The sequence below is a fragment of the Coloeus monedula genome (assembly GCF_965178545.1).
Source record: "Coloeus monedula genome assembly, chromosome: 3".
Taxonomy (NCBI): Eukaryota; Metazoa; Chordata; class Aves; order Passeriformes; family Corvidae; genus Coloeus; species Coloeus monedula.
The window spans coordinates 102,438,183-102,450,198 of NC_138783.1; positions in this window are offsets into that span (position 1 = coordinate 102,438,183).

Consider the following 12,016-nt stretch of genomic DNA (forward strand, 5'->3'; position numbering starts at 1 on the left):
TTTACTCTGCAAATCAGAGGAGCATCAGGGCTGAGAACAATGCATGTGTAGGGTCAGGCAGCTCAGAATGACAGCCACAAATGTGTAAAGGACCCCAGACACTCATGAACTCTTGCTTTGTTTGCTAGCCTGGACTAGACACGTGGTTTGCAACCTTTTTTCACCTGCAGACCCCTACATACTTTTCTTTAAGCCTCTCTGCTGTGTACTGCAGTTTGCTTAGAAATGGTGTACTCTTCTAATTACTGTATCTGTATGCTGTAGAAATAGCCACGTGAATGGGTTTATGGATCTGAGAGTCCTCAAAACCACTGACTTTTTTCTCATCCCATGATTTTTCATGCCCTGTTTCTGTTCTGCTACTCTCTTTAGTCTTCAGAAGGCATCTATATTTGCCCATATACTACAGAATTCATCCAAATCCTGTTGGATTCTCTGAAGTCCTACAGTTTTATTCATATAACAGAGAACATCTTGTAAAGAGAGAAAAAATATCCCAATAAGCCTGCAGAAAGCAAAATTAGGTGATTTTATTCAAATTGGAGGAAAAATTCATTCTGCTTAACTCTGCTTGTCACATTTATATGTCTCATTTCCTAGCTCTATAAAAGCTCCAGTGTGTACTGAGAGTACTTTGTTGTTACGTTTTCTGCCAGACTGATATAAACAAAAATACATTCACTAATTACTTCTTTTTTTGGCTGAGTGTAATGCCTGCCAAGACAGTGATGCACCCTTGCTGTCCTCTCCCTTTTGCCTGGTTGGTTATATCTGTGTAGGAAGTTGATATTTAAGATGGCCAAGATGTTGTAAATGCATAAAGCAATTAGAACAAATGTATCCTGTCTCTCTCTTAGATTTTTTTTTTTTTTTTTTTTTTTTGCCAGGAAGCCAATATTTAATGAAGCTTAGCATTATCTGACAGCCCTTCAACTTTCCTCTAATTAACTTGCAGCTCTTTGAATAAAACCTTTCAACACAGTGGGACTGCCTGCAAATGCAGTATTTTGCTGCCACTTCAGAAGACTTTGACCTCTTTGGTGTGGCTGGGAGGCCAGCTCTTTAGTTTCTCCATGAATTGTTCTTTCCCTTGTGAGCTGTATTGGAGCACTTCTCTAAGTAGAAATTTATTGTCCTTTCATGAAAATGCTTAGCAGGATATTGCATATGGTCCATAATTCAAAATACTTTTGTATCTCTTACGAAGCCAAATCCCTTGTATTTGCCTGCTGCAAATCATGTTCTCCCTTCTGAACAGTGACCAAAATAATGGTGACCAACTTCAAAACCTAGCTGGAGTCTCTGGGATCCTCTGTTTTTTCAAATGTGTGTTGCTCTTTGGTCCAGATAGAGCTGAATGACAACCCTTGGATGATATTTTGAGAAATAAATATCTTTATCCCTGCTTCATTATATCCTATATGTAAAAACCTTCCTAACAGCAAAAGGATCCATTAGAGAAGAGTATGCCCAGTAGGTGTCCCCTGCAGAGCAATAACTTTTATGCTCCTTCTTAGTGACCATTTCTCTTTGAATTCTGCATGTAATGTAGAGGTTAAAAAAAAAACTCAGTGAGGATGGACTGAATCTCAACAGATGCAGAGTGCTACCTATTTTCAGCAGTGAAGACCAGCTATCCTTGCCAATTACTTGTATTTCAAGGTAGGAACAACTGTGTACATTCCTAAAAAATGTGGTTACCTGACACCACCTCTCACAGCACATGCTACTTGCTGTAATAGACAGGTGAGGCAGACTGTAAAACTGTTTGCTTAATGGCTTGTTAACTATGCCTTATCAGTCATGTTTCTACTCAATATAGCTTAAAACTCACCCTAAAAGCTAGCCTTAATGTGACAGAAAAGAAACCATGTTGATAGTCCTAGCATAGTTCCCTGATACCACATTTGCCAACACCTTTGCCGTAACAATGCTTTAGTATTTTGTCAGTCCATAACCAATAATGTACAGCTCAGCTGTGTAGCTTATTGTGTTTATACTGGAAAAAAACCCCAAACCTTCATGGATATTTGGAAGTTCTTTTTGTGGTTGTTCCAGTCTCTTTTGAGGATATTGGTTAATAAGTCATGCTTATACAGCTCTGTTTTTCCTTGTAAAATTCATCCTACCTTGTCAGCTTTACTGCCAGTGAGACACTCAAATTCTTGAGCATACAGTTGTTTTTAAGAATTACAGCCTTCTGTACCATCAATATTCAGTGCTGATATTCGACTCCTCTTTTGGCTTCTCAGAGTATTCCCTTCCAGGCAAATACTGCTTTATTTGTCATCCAACAGCTGAAGTCACTAGTAGACTTCCCATTCAAAACACTGGCATGCTTCAGACATTTTTTGTTTTCTAGGAATTGGTTTTGCCACACAATAGACCCCTTTTTCTTGTTCCCTCTTTTCTTTTTGGGAACGGACATGGTCTCAGAGCTTTGCTGGAGTTCCCTTTGATGCAGGTTATATTTTCCCCTACTTTCATAGCTGAATATTCATGTGCAGGGTGAGAAGGCAGAAAAATAGATCCTGGGCTAATGAGCTGAAATGCAGGAAAGGAAAACAGGCCTGATACGAGGAAGTTTTCTGAATACTGAGGTCCATTGACTCACAGAATAGTCTTCAAAGACGAGGATAAAAGCCATGATAAATGACACCTTTAAATTATTTAGGAGTAGAGTTTACTGAAAGTTTTTCTTATGAAAGGCAAAATGTGAGCCCTCTGAAGGCAGGATTCCTCGCAAAAGTGCATCAGCTGCGTTTGGTAGTTTGGAGTTTCCGCTCAGACACTGCTGGAGAAGTTGTACTATTGATCTCCTCATGGGCAACAGTTTTGTGATTGCTCATCTGCAACCACTTTCCACAAATACTAGATATTGGTATAGAGTTAAACAAGGCCAGGAGGAGAGGACACACTGGAAAACTTGAACCTGAGGCTCAGGAGATCAGTGTGAGTGTCTGACAGGAAGTCTTGGTCTGTTTCAGGCATAGCCAAGCCTTGAACAGAATGGCAGAATGAAGGAGGTCTGGAGATCATCTGGCCCAACCTGTCTGCTCAAGCAGAACCATCTAGACCTGGCTCCCACCACTGTGTACAGACAGCTTTCAAATATCTCTAAGGGTGAAAACTCCAAAACCTCTCTGAGAAGCCTGTATCAGGGCTGGGACTTCCACACAGGAAAAGGAATAAAATTTGTATTTCTGACATTGCTTTTCCAGCTTGCCACTGCTTTTCTCATGTTCCAGTAGAAAGGTTTCTTGTAAAGATAGTATCCATCTAGCTTCATGTTGAGAAAAGTACTTGGAAGGTACAGAAAAGTAATTTAGTGCTCCTTGTTTTCAGAACTTCAAGGACAATTATCTCCACAGCAGTGGGATACAGGTGCTTCTTTCAAGAATATCAACCTGGCCATACATATGAAGAGCCTGGGAATGAATAGACAGACCAAGGGATCAAAAAGAGCAAGCATTGCTTGAATGAGCAACTCTGCAACATATTCCCTGTTCTCCCATAATTCTTTAGCCTCAGATACTCTGGATTTTGGGTCCTTTGTCTTATTCTCAGATGAGAAACTGGATTATGGAGGCTTAATACTAAAGCAAATATGCTGGCAAGACATAGGATCCCATCGAACAGTTGTTGAAAGCAGAGTATTCTTGTCCTACTATAGAGGGGCTCAGTCAGAGTAATTAATAATCTGTCATTAATGCCTGGTTGCATTCTGTGTAGAAATCTAATAACATTACAGAAACTGTAAGATTACTTGAAGACATTTATAACCAGCAGCCTGTACAACATTTGGTGTGAGTTCATCAGGATCACATCCCGCTGTCTGCTTCAGAAAGAGCCTTCACATTATTTTCGTGGTCCATATACACAGTGCTCTTTTGGGAATGAACCTAAAATCTTTGAGTGAAGAACCCAAAATCCAAGCCTCTAAGCAGAGCCACCAAATACATTTACATTCCAAATCTGAATAATAAAATGTAGAAAAAAATGCTGAGGTGCCTGTCCTGCAGGAAACCCTATAATGAGAACTGAGGGCATCATTCACAAGAGAAGCTCTTGTCATTGGTACTAAAACTCTTTTGGCCAGGAAGCATCTGAGTGTATGAGAGAAAATGAGCACCAAGAGAAATACACCCTTAAGAAACAATTCTGCCTGTATGTATTTAACATGTAACCTTTTATTTCCTAGCTTGCAATGAGAAACTTGAAGTCTCAATGTACAATTCTTGGGGTTATTTTAGTATTATGCTTCCTTATTGCCATGGTTGCACAGTCAACTATGGACCAGCATATAACTGTCTGTTTTCTCAAAAGCAGAGAATTCAAAAAGAGTAGTGTGTGCAGGCACTGCAGGGTGTCCTATACCACAAGTATTTTATGTTTCCTGATAAATTGCAAGGGAAACCTTTGAGGACTGCTACTAACAAGCACAAATTTTGGAAATTCCCTTCTGCCTTTGCCTTAGTCGGCATTATCTAATGTGTGTCCCACAGGAAGAGAAAGAAAAAAGTCATCCCACCTTTTTGAACAACCCTATGCATCACACTTACCTAAACAACAGATCATATTTCCAAAGTGATATGTTTATGATAGTGGTATCAGCAGAGGAACCAGTGTGACTCACAATTTGTCTTTGGGGATGCTGCCTTCAAGAGTCTCTTGCATGACTGGACACCTTACACAATCACAGTCCTTTTCCTACAAAGGATGCCCTTCAGAGAAGGTGTTACTCAGAGAGCTTTTCATCCCACAGGATGACTCAGATCTCAAACTGCTTAGGGAGCCCAAAATTCCCAACTGTGATGATGTCACCTTGTTGCCAGGGACAAGAAGCCATGGTAGAAGAAAAACATGGGTAGAGAGCTACTGAGAAATCAATATGTTTTTACGTTCTACCTCCTCAACCACTAAAGCATCCCCCTCTGCAATTTCAGGTAATAGCAAGGATTGTTGTTTGGAGGCAGAAGGACATGTCAATTCTTTTGTTGTCCAGATCACACTTTCCTGTTTTTTGAAGATAGATGCAGTGTCAGCAATTCTCCAGTTAAATGAATTCTATCTATCCTTGATAGAAGTCTTAAAGCTTCTTATGGTGAGTATGCCAGTCTGTTAAGGTAGAGGTGATCTGCCCCCCTAACATGAGGACATTAGTATCTCTGAGTACTGAAATCACCTTAGCCCAATTTTTTCATGTCATCCAAGGTGATCAATAAAAGGAAAGCTATGAAAAGGTTTGCAGGCTTTTGCACTAAACTCTTTCAAAGCTTACCTGCATGGGAAGTTGTAATGTACAACAGACTTACTGGGTTTACAGACCATCTGTCACTCCTTCCTGACAGCTCAGCAATGTGACAGAATGCAGAAACTGAAGTAAAGCTTTTAAAGATTTAGAAAATGAGTTAATCTTTGCAACAGTCATCACGTTATTGTGAATTACTTAATTGTTAACTATTAAATTAAATAGCATCTGAAAGATGCCATATGTTTTCATCTATTTCAGATGTCATGGACTGCATGGAACGTGCACATCCTTGAGATTTCTCAGGTGCCAAAACAACAAAGATGATAGATGAGCCAAGGATAAAGAAAAGGAGGGACTGTGGGCCATTAAACAGATGTGTTGAGGTTCTCCTGCCCTTCTCTGTGAGGAGCTGTGGCAAGAGCTCAGATCAACCCACCCAGCCAGGCAGACACTGGGAGCCAGTCACCCTCAGGGCTGGTCTTCCTCAGGAAAGAACCAAGTTCTAGGAGACATAACTGGATGAGAGCTTTGGATGTTAGGGGTGGGAAGTTTACCGGACTTAACCTGAATACTACTGTGAAAGGCAGCACCAATATTTCATGACCCCTATTCTTTCCTTAAAGTCTATTTTTTTTTAAACACACATGAAGCAAGTGGAATAATTTGAAATAATTTCTTCTTTTTTTCTCCATTTTAGTGCATTTCTTACTAACCCATATCAACTAATTATAAACACAACAACTAAAACTTCATGATGAATCCCTATAAAGCTGAGCAGTGCTAGGAGTAAGGCTGTCACTTTAGCTTCAGTTCAGTCTCCTTAGACCTATGAATCCAGCTGTGGTCTTTAACTATAGGATAGCTGTTCTTCCCCTAGATCCTGCATTGTCACTGCAGACATGTGTGGAGTAATGTGGCTGCCTCTCGTTGCTCAGTGTGTTGGCACTCTGCCTCATTCATCATGGGCTACTCAAGCCATGCCCTGGTGATAAGGTTATTCATTTCATCCAGCGCTTTTCTTTAGGGCTGATCAGTGCTGTGACACAAGCATTAGTCAATGCACTGCTGTAGCTTCTCATCAAGGAGTCTCTGCTGTACAATCAGGGAGCAGAGTCACAGCAAGATTCCTAATTTTGGATACCCATTTGAGGTTTATGTTATAATTTTCTTCCGCAACTGTTTAAAGTTGCATAACACTGTAGATACTTAATACACAGCTGGTTTTCATTTCAGCTGTAACTGTAAGAAAGTTGTTGATAATCAGGCTGGATGTAGAGAAAATACATCCAGTATGGCTGCTTCTTTTTAAATGCCATGTTTATGTATCTTTCCTGGCAGTATGTACAGAGCAGTTGGTAAAGGCAGTGCAAGACACCCTTTTCCGGGACAGCCTACATGTTTTCACTTCTCTTCTCTGGGAGAAGCATGTTATCCAATACTTGATGAAACAAAACTGCCAAATTGTTCTGATCCCTTTAACAGCACTCTGACACCCTTTCCTTGCACATCCTCCAAGTGGATAAATAAGCCTACAAAATCTTTGGACTCTTTAGATAGGTAAGGGCTGTGAACAGCACCCTATGATTCTCAGTGTTGCTGGAATAACATCTACAGTCTGACCATCTAACCATCCTGCTGTTCCAGGTGTACACAAATCACCATTTTGCCTCTTCGGCGGGTGACTTTCAGGTACTTTGTAACCCCCTTCCTTGTTATGAAAAAGAACAATCCAGTCCCAGTGGTGTGAAGGAAGAAAAAATATTCTCTAGTCTGGTACCTGATGTTGGCAATGTGTGGAGCAGGAACCAGGCTGTGCTGTGACACCCAGATGTTGTTCAGCCTTAGTGATACCAAATCAACTGTGGGTTTCTTCTTAGCAGTTACGAAACACCTGCAGGGAATCCATAATTCCAGTTTCATCGTGCACTGTGTTTGCATATGGATGAGATGCTACCATGCAAGTGCAGGTATGTGACTCTAAACCCCCAGGTCATCCACACGTTGGAGGAAGGAGGTGCCCTGTAGCCATGGAAGCTGGCTGTGTGACACCAGGAACTACCACGGACACGGAGGGTACCCTTGTACACCTTGCACCGTGGAGTAGGAGGAATGTGGGGACTTCTCTGAAACTAATTAAAGAGATATGCTTGAAAATGCAACAAGATAAGGTAGTGTACATGCCACTAGACTAAGGGATGGCCACCCATGAGACCATAGGGCCTCTCCCTCACACTCTGGCCCAAACAAAATTTGGCATCTGAAGCTTTGAGGATCTGGTTGTAAAGGGAAGTTTTGTGACAGTGTCCTTTGAAGCATCAAGAATAGCTATCAAAAATTACAGGTGTCTATTTTGGGGGTTTTTTTTGCCCTGGCTGTGGATGTAAAAGTACCTTTGAGCCAATGTATAATTCTCAGCTTTGTGTAGGACTTTTTTTGGGTTTTTTAGGCTGCTGGTTTTTTTACTCTGCCTTTTGCTTTCAAAATAGTTTTCAAATTCCCTCAACAATTTTCACATTCATGCCTCATAATTGTGGCACTTTAAAAATATTAATGCTAGCGGTCACCCTTCATGAGATGAAGGTTACATAAATGCCTCTTAGGTAACTACAAAATGCTGCAAACAAAGAGCTCCAAGTTTTTCCCCAATGAATGTTTCTTTGGAGATTCAGAAGCTGATATTTTTACTGAACTTGTTCTGCCTGTGGACAATCATAATAGCTCTCAAAAAAGTAATCCACACCAAAGCTTTATAGCTCAAAGCACAAGGCTGCAGGAAATTAGCTTTATTTTGCTGTTAATGGAAAGAGGCAAAATCCTGCAGTAACTTAACTGGTTTGGGTTTTGGTTGTTGGTTTTTTTTTATTTTTATTTTTAAATGATTGAGAGAGATTAATAAAATTCAGGAGACAGAATGAACTTGCACTTCCTGTGAACATGAAAGGGCACTGTATACTAACAGCAGATTTTTGTGATAACCATAAAGCAGAATTTAATGAAATTGCTTCAGAGAAATGCAGCAATAAATACAAGTAATGAGCCAGCAAAAGAAGCCAGGAGGCAAGGTGCTTCCACAGATATGAGTCTATAAGTGCGTTAGTAGAAGGAACAATGGGATCTTGGAGAAAAAATTGCTTAAAATTATCAGAGATGAGAACAGAAGCAATTTGTACTAAACTCCACCAAGAAATCTTCTTTTCTTCCCTCTGGTTACATTTGAATATCTGCACTTTAACAGAAGTCTGTAAAGACAAAAATGGTAGTTAAGTCACTATGTTTTTACTGTCAGCCAAAGTACCTTCAAAGGCTGATGTGTGAAATGAAGTGAGCTTTCCACACCTCATGCACTGTGTTACCAACCAGCACACAAAATACAGCTCTCCTGAAGAAACATCAGTCTCAAGATGACCATAGCTGGAGTTTGGCATTAAAATATGCATCAGTTTAAGATGGGACCTGCATTAAATGAACCAGTAGCTCTCCAGTGCTTGCATCATTCCCCTCTCACAGAGACACTCCAGAGGTATACAGGTGGTAGAGAGCAAAGCAGAGTGCAAGTCTCCTTTCTTCATGGCTTTTGTGGAGACAGAAGAGATGGGTGAAGGAGCTGTGCACCCTCTATATTTACACCCACTAGTTGCAATTTGCTGAACAGAAGTAGCACAAACACATCAAGTTTGTGATGCTATCCCTACCCGCAAATGTTTTACTCACTGATACTTGCAATTTTCTAGGCAGCTCCTGTAGAAGATTCAAAGAAATGAGAGGACTGTCAAAGTAGCTGCCTCCATTTGTGCAAAGGCAAATGCACATCTCCACGCAGTCATTTGGATATCTTACTAAATTACCTTATCTGGAAGGATGTGTGAAAGTCTGCATTGATAACTCACAGCATATATTACACTTAAGAGGCCTAGCCTACATGCAGTGTGTGAAGACATTCATTTCTATGACATGGAGCTGAATTAGATCATCATATGCAATGCATACATCTCCTGGGCTGTAAACTGTGGGAAGCAGAATAAACAAAATATTTTAGAGAGGACATGGAAATAAGACACTTTCCTGAAATCAGAGTCACTGCACAGCATGGGGCACAGACGTGACAAGCCCTGGCTGTGACACCAAATGGCTTTGTAAAGTTCTGTGCTACGTGATTTTTAGGAGAAGACTCCAAGGATCACTCTCACCCAAAATAAATTATGGGAAGGACTCTTGCTTAGAACTGCTGTCTAGAAAGTTATAACAGCCAGCCTGTGAAATTAGGAAGCCAGCAACAGTAATTATTTTCCTAGAAGAGAGAAGCGGTTTTGAAAGGCATTATATGCCAGTAAGCACTCCTTCTGAAAACCGAGACAGGTTTCTGTGTCTAATTGGTTAATTATATGTAATTTCAGTAGGTACGGATGTTCCATTTTCTGGAACTGATCCTTTTTCTGTGGAGTGCTAATGGAGGTTAGAAGAAAAATATATTAAGCAAGCTGCTGTGTAAAAACCTAAGCAGACCCTTCAAAGACCGGGAGTGCTGCAGGATACCTCTAATTACAGATCACTGACAACCAGGGACTGAGAGCACTTATGTTCATTCTTTTCAGACTTCTCCAGTGGTTTCTTCACAGTATGTATGAATGCTAAAAACTTTAGATTTCACAAAAAAAGAGGAAGACAAGCATTAAGTACAGTTAATCTATCAGTTAAGACAAACCCTGAGCACTGTATGCATCCTGCCACTTTCAGACAACCGATATAGAAAGGTTGGGCAGTAAGTAGGACAGCAAAAAAGAAAAGTTTCCATCACTCTCAGATGGAAATGGCGATGATGGGAGATTCCCTGGTCCTTGTGAGCATGAGGCTGCATTCACTCCCAGCACCATATCTTTTCTAGCTCGAGGTTTCCACTGTTTATTCCTCTCGCACAGCTTTCCTGCAGAGCCGTGTGCCAGCGATGCCATCTGCTGGCTAAACCTGCACTGTCCGCAGGAGTGAGCAGAGGCGGCGGGGCCGGCAGTCCCCATGGCAGACCCTTTTCTGCCCCTTGCCTTCCCCCCCGGGAGGGCTCCTGTGCCTGCGGCAGCAGCAGCCGGCGCTGGGGAGGGAGCTGCTGTGGCAGGGGTGAGGCAGCAGATCCCCATCGCAGTCTTCGAGCCAGAAATGTGTCCAGTTACTCCTGTCCCACGTCTCTCAATGTTCTGTCTTTCAGTCCTGGTTCATAGGGTTTGGGGGCTTTTTCGTTGTCGTGCTTAACGGGAAAGAAATGCCATGCCTGTCCACTGCTCTGTTCAGCTGTCCAGGCACACGGAATAACAGACAAAAAGTCCACACTGTGCCCAGGGATCAGGCACAACCCCCTTTTCATATCTCAGGAAAAGAGGAGCTCTCTGTGCTGTGTCCTTTGTTGGAGCTTTGCACGTAGCAGTCCCCCTTTTATCCAGGATAAGCATTCAAAACAACTACAGTAATTGTTAGGGAATGAGGTAACTGAAAGTGGAGAGCATATGCAAAACCCCTCCAGGAACTGAGCTGAGGGTGTTTGCATCAGGTATTTCTTTTGGACTCAGATGTCTGTATACATGAGCCAAGAACAGACAAATATCTCAAAAACGGTGAAGGGCATTCAGGGAAGAAGCCAGGAAACATTAGGTAGCTCTGGGGTCTGGATTCTTTTTTTTTTTTTGATGGGGGATGTGTGTTTTACAGACAGACAGAATCACAGTATTTTGGTCACCCACATCTCTGTCCATGGAGTTGCTAAAGAGGCTGGGAGCCTGGTCTGGGAGAAAGAGAGGCTCAGAGGCAGAGGTGAGAGGACTATGTAGGGAGTAATGTGGAGAGATTAAGAAACAGTTATTTGTTTTCTTAGGTAAAATTGGAAAATCTTGTAGGACAAAGAGGGAGGGGATCAGGCATACAAAAAATTATGTGGTGGATTAAAATGGATTAATGGATTTCTTGCCATGCTCATGGATGGCATGGATGCTGAGAATTTGCTTGGCACCACCAGCACTTACTGCCCCAAGGCAGCCCCCTGGGGCTCCCCCTGCCCCTGTCCCATGACCCCATTTCAGTCACCAATGGCTCCAGTCCCTGCCCCAGGGATGCCCTAATCCAAACATCTGGTGTTATGTCCTTAGGTACTGAGGCACAATCAGTGAGAAAATATTAGTGAACTGAAGTCATACAGTCTTGCTAGATAAATTGGGTGAGAGGAAGGCTTAGATTCACCAAAAACAAGAAGGATCTATCCCAAAGCACCAGGGATAGCAAAGGTAGAGAATGAATTTATTTAATTCTAGGAGGGAATCTGTACTTGCTTCCATCACCTCTAACAAATATATCCCAGTAGCCCAACTGGTAGACAATATTTTTCATGTGTTTCCTTCTGTTCCTGCAAGAAAAATAAGCAATTTCCTTGTCATGGATTCAACTGTTTGGGGTTGTGTTTGTTTGTTTTCTAGTCTGAGAAATAATAAAAGCAATTATAGCTTGAAAGAGAGAAAAAGCTACTTCTCAACTTTTGCTCTATGAGGGAAAGGTTTTGTTTACAGTTGTTTCCCTGACTGAAAAAATTACTGGGAGCTGTAGACAAAATTGCCCCCTTCTAGTGGTCAGCAAACAAAGGGACTGAGCTGGTACTTTCAGAACCTGAGCAGTGCTCCATCTTTTCTATGGGACAAGTGAATAGAAATAATCCCAGGGAAGTCAGGAAATGCTCGCACCTTGTGCTCACCACTGTGATTATCTGAGGAGCAGAAATACACTGGTCAG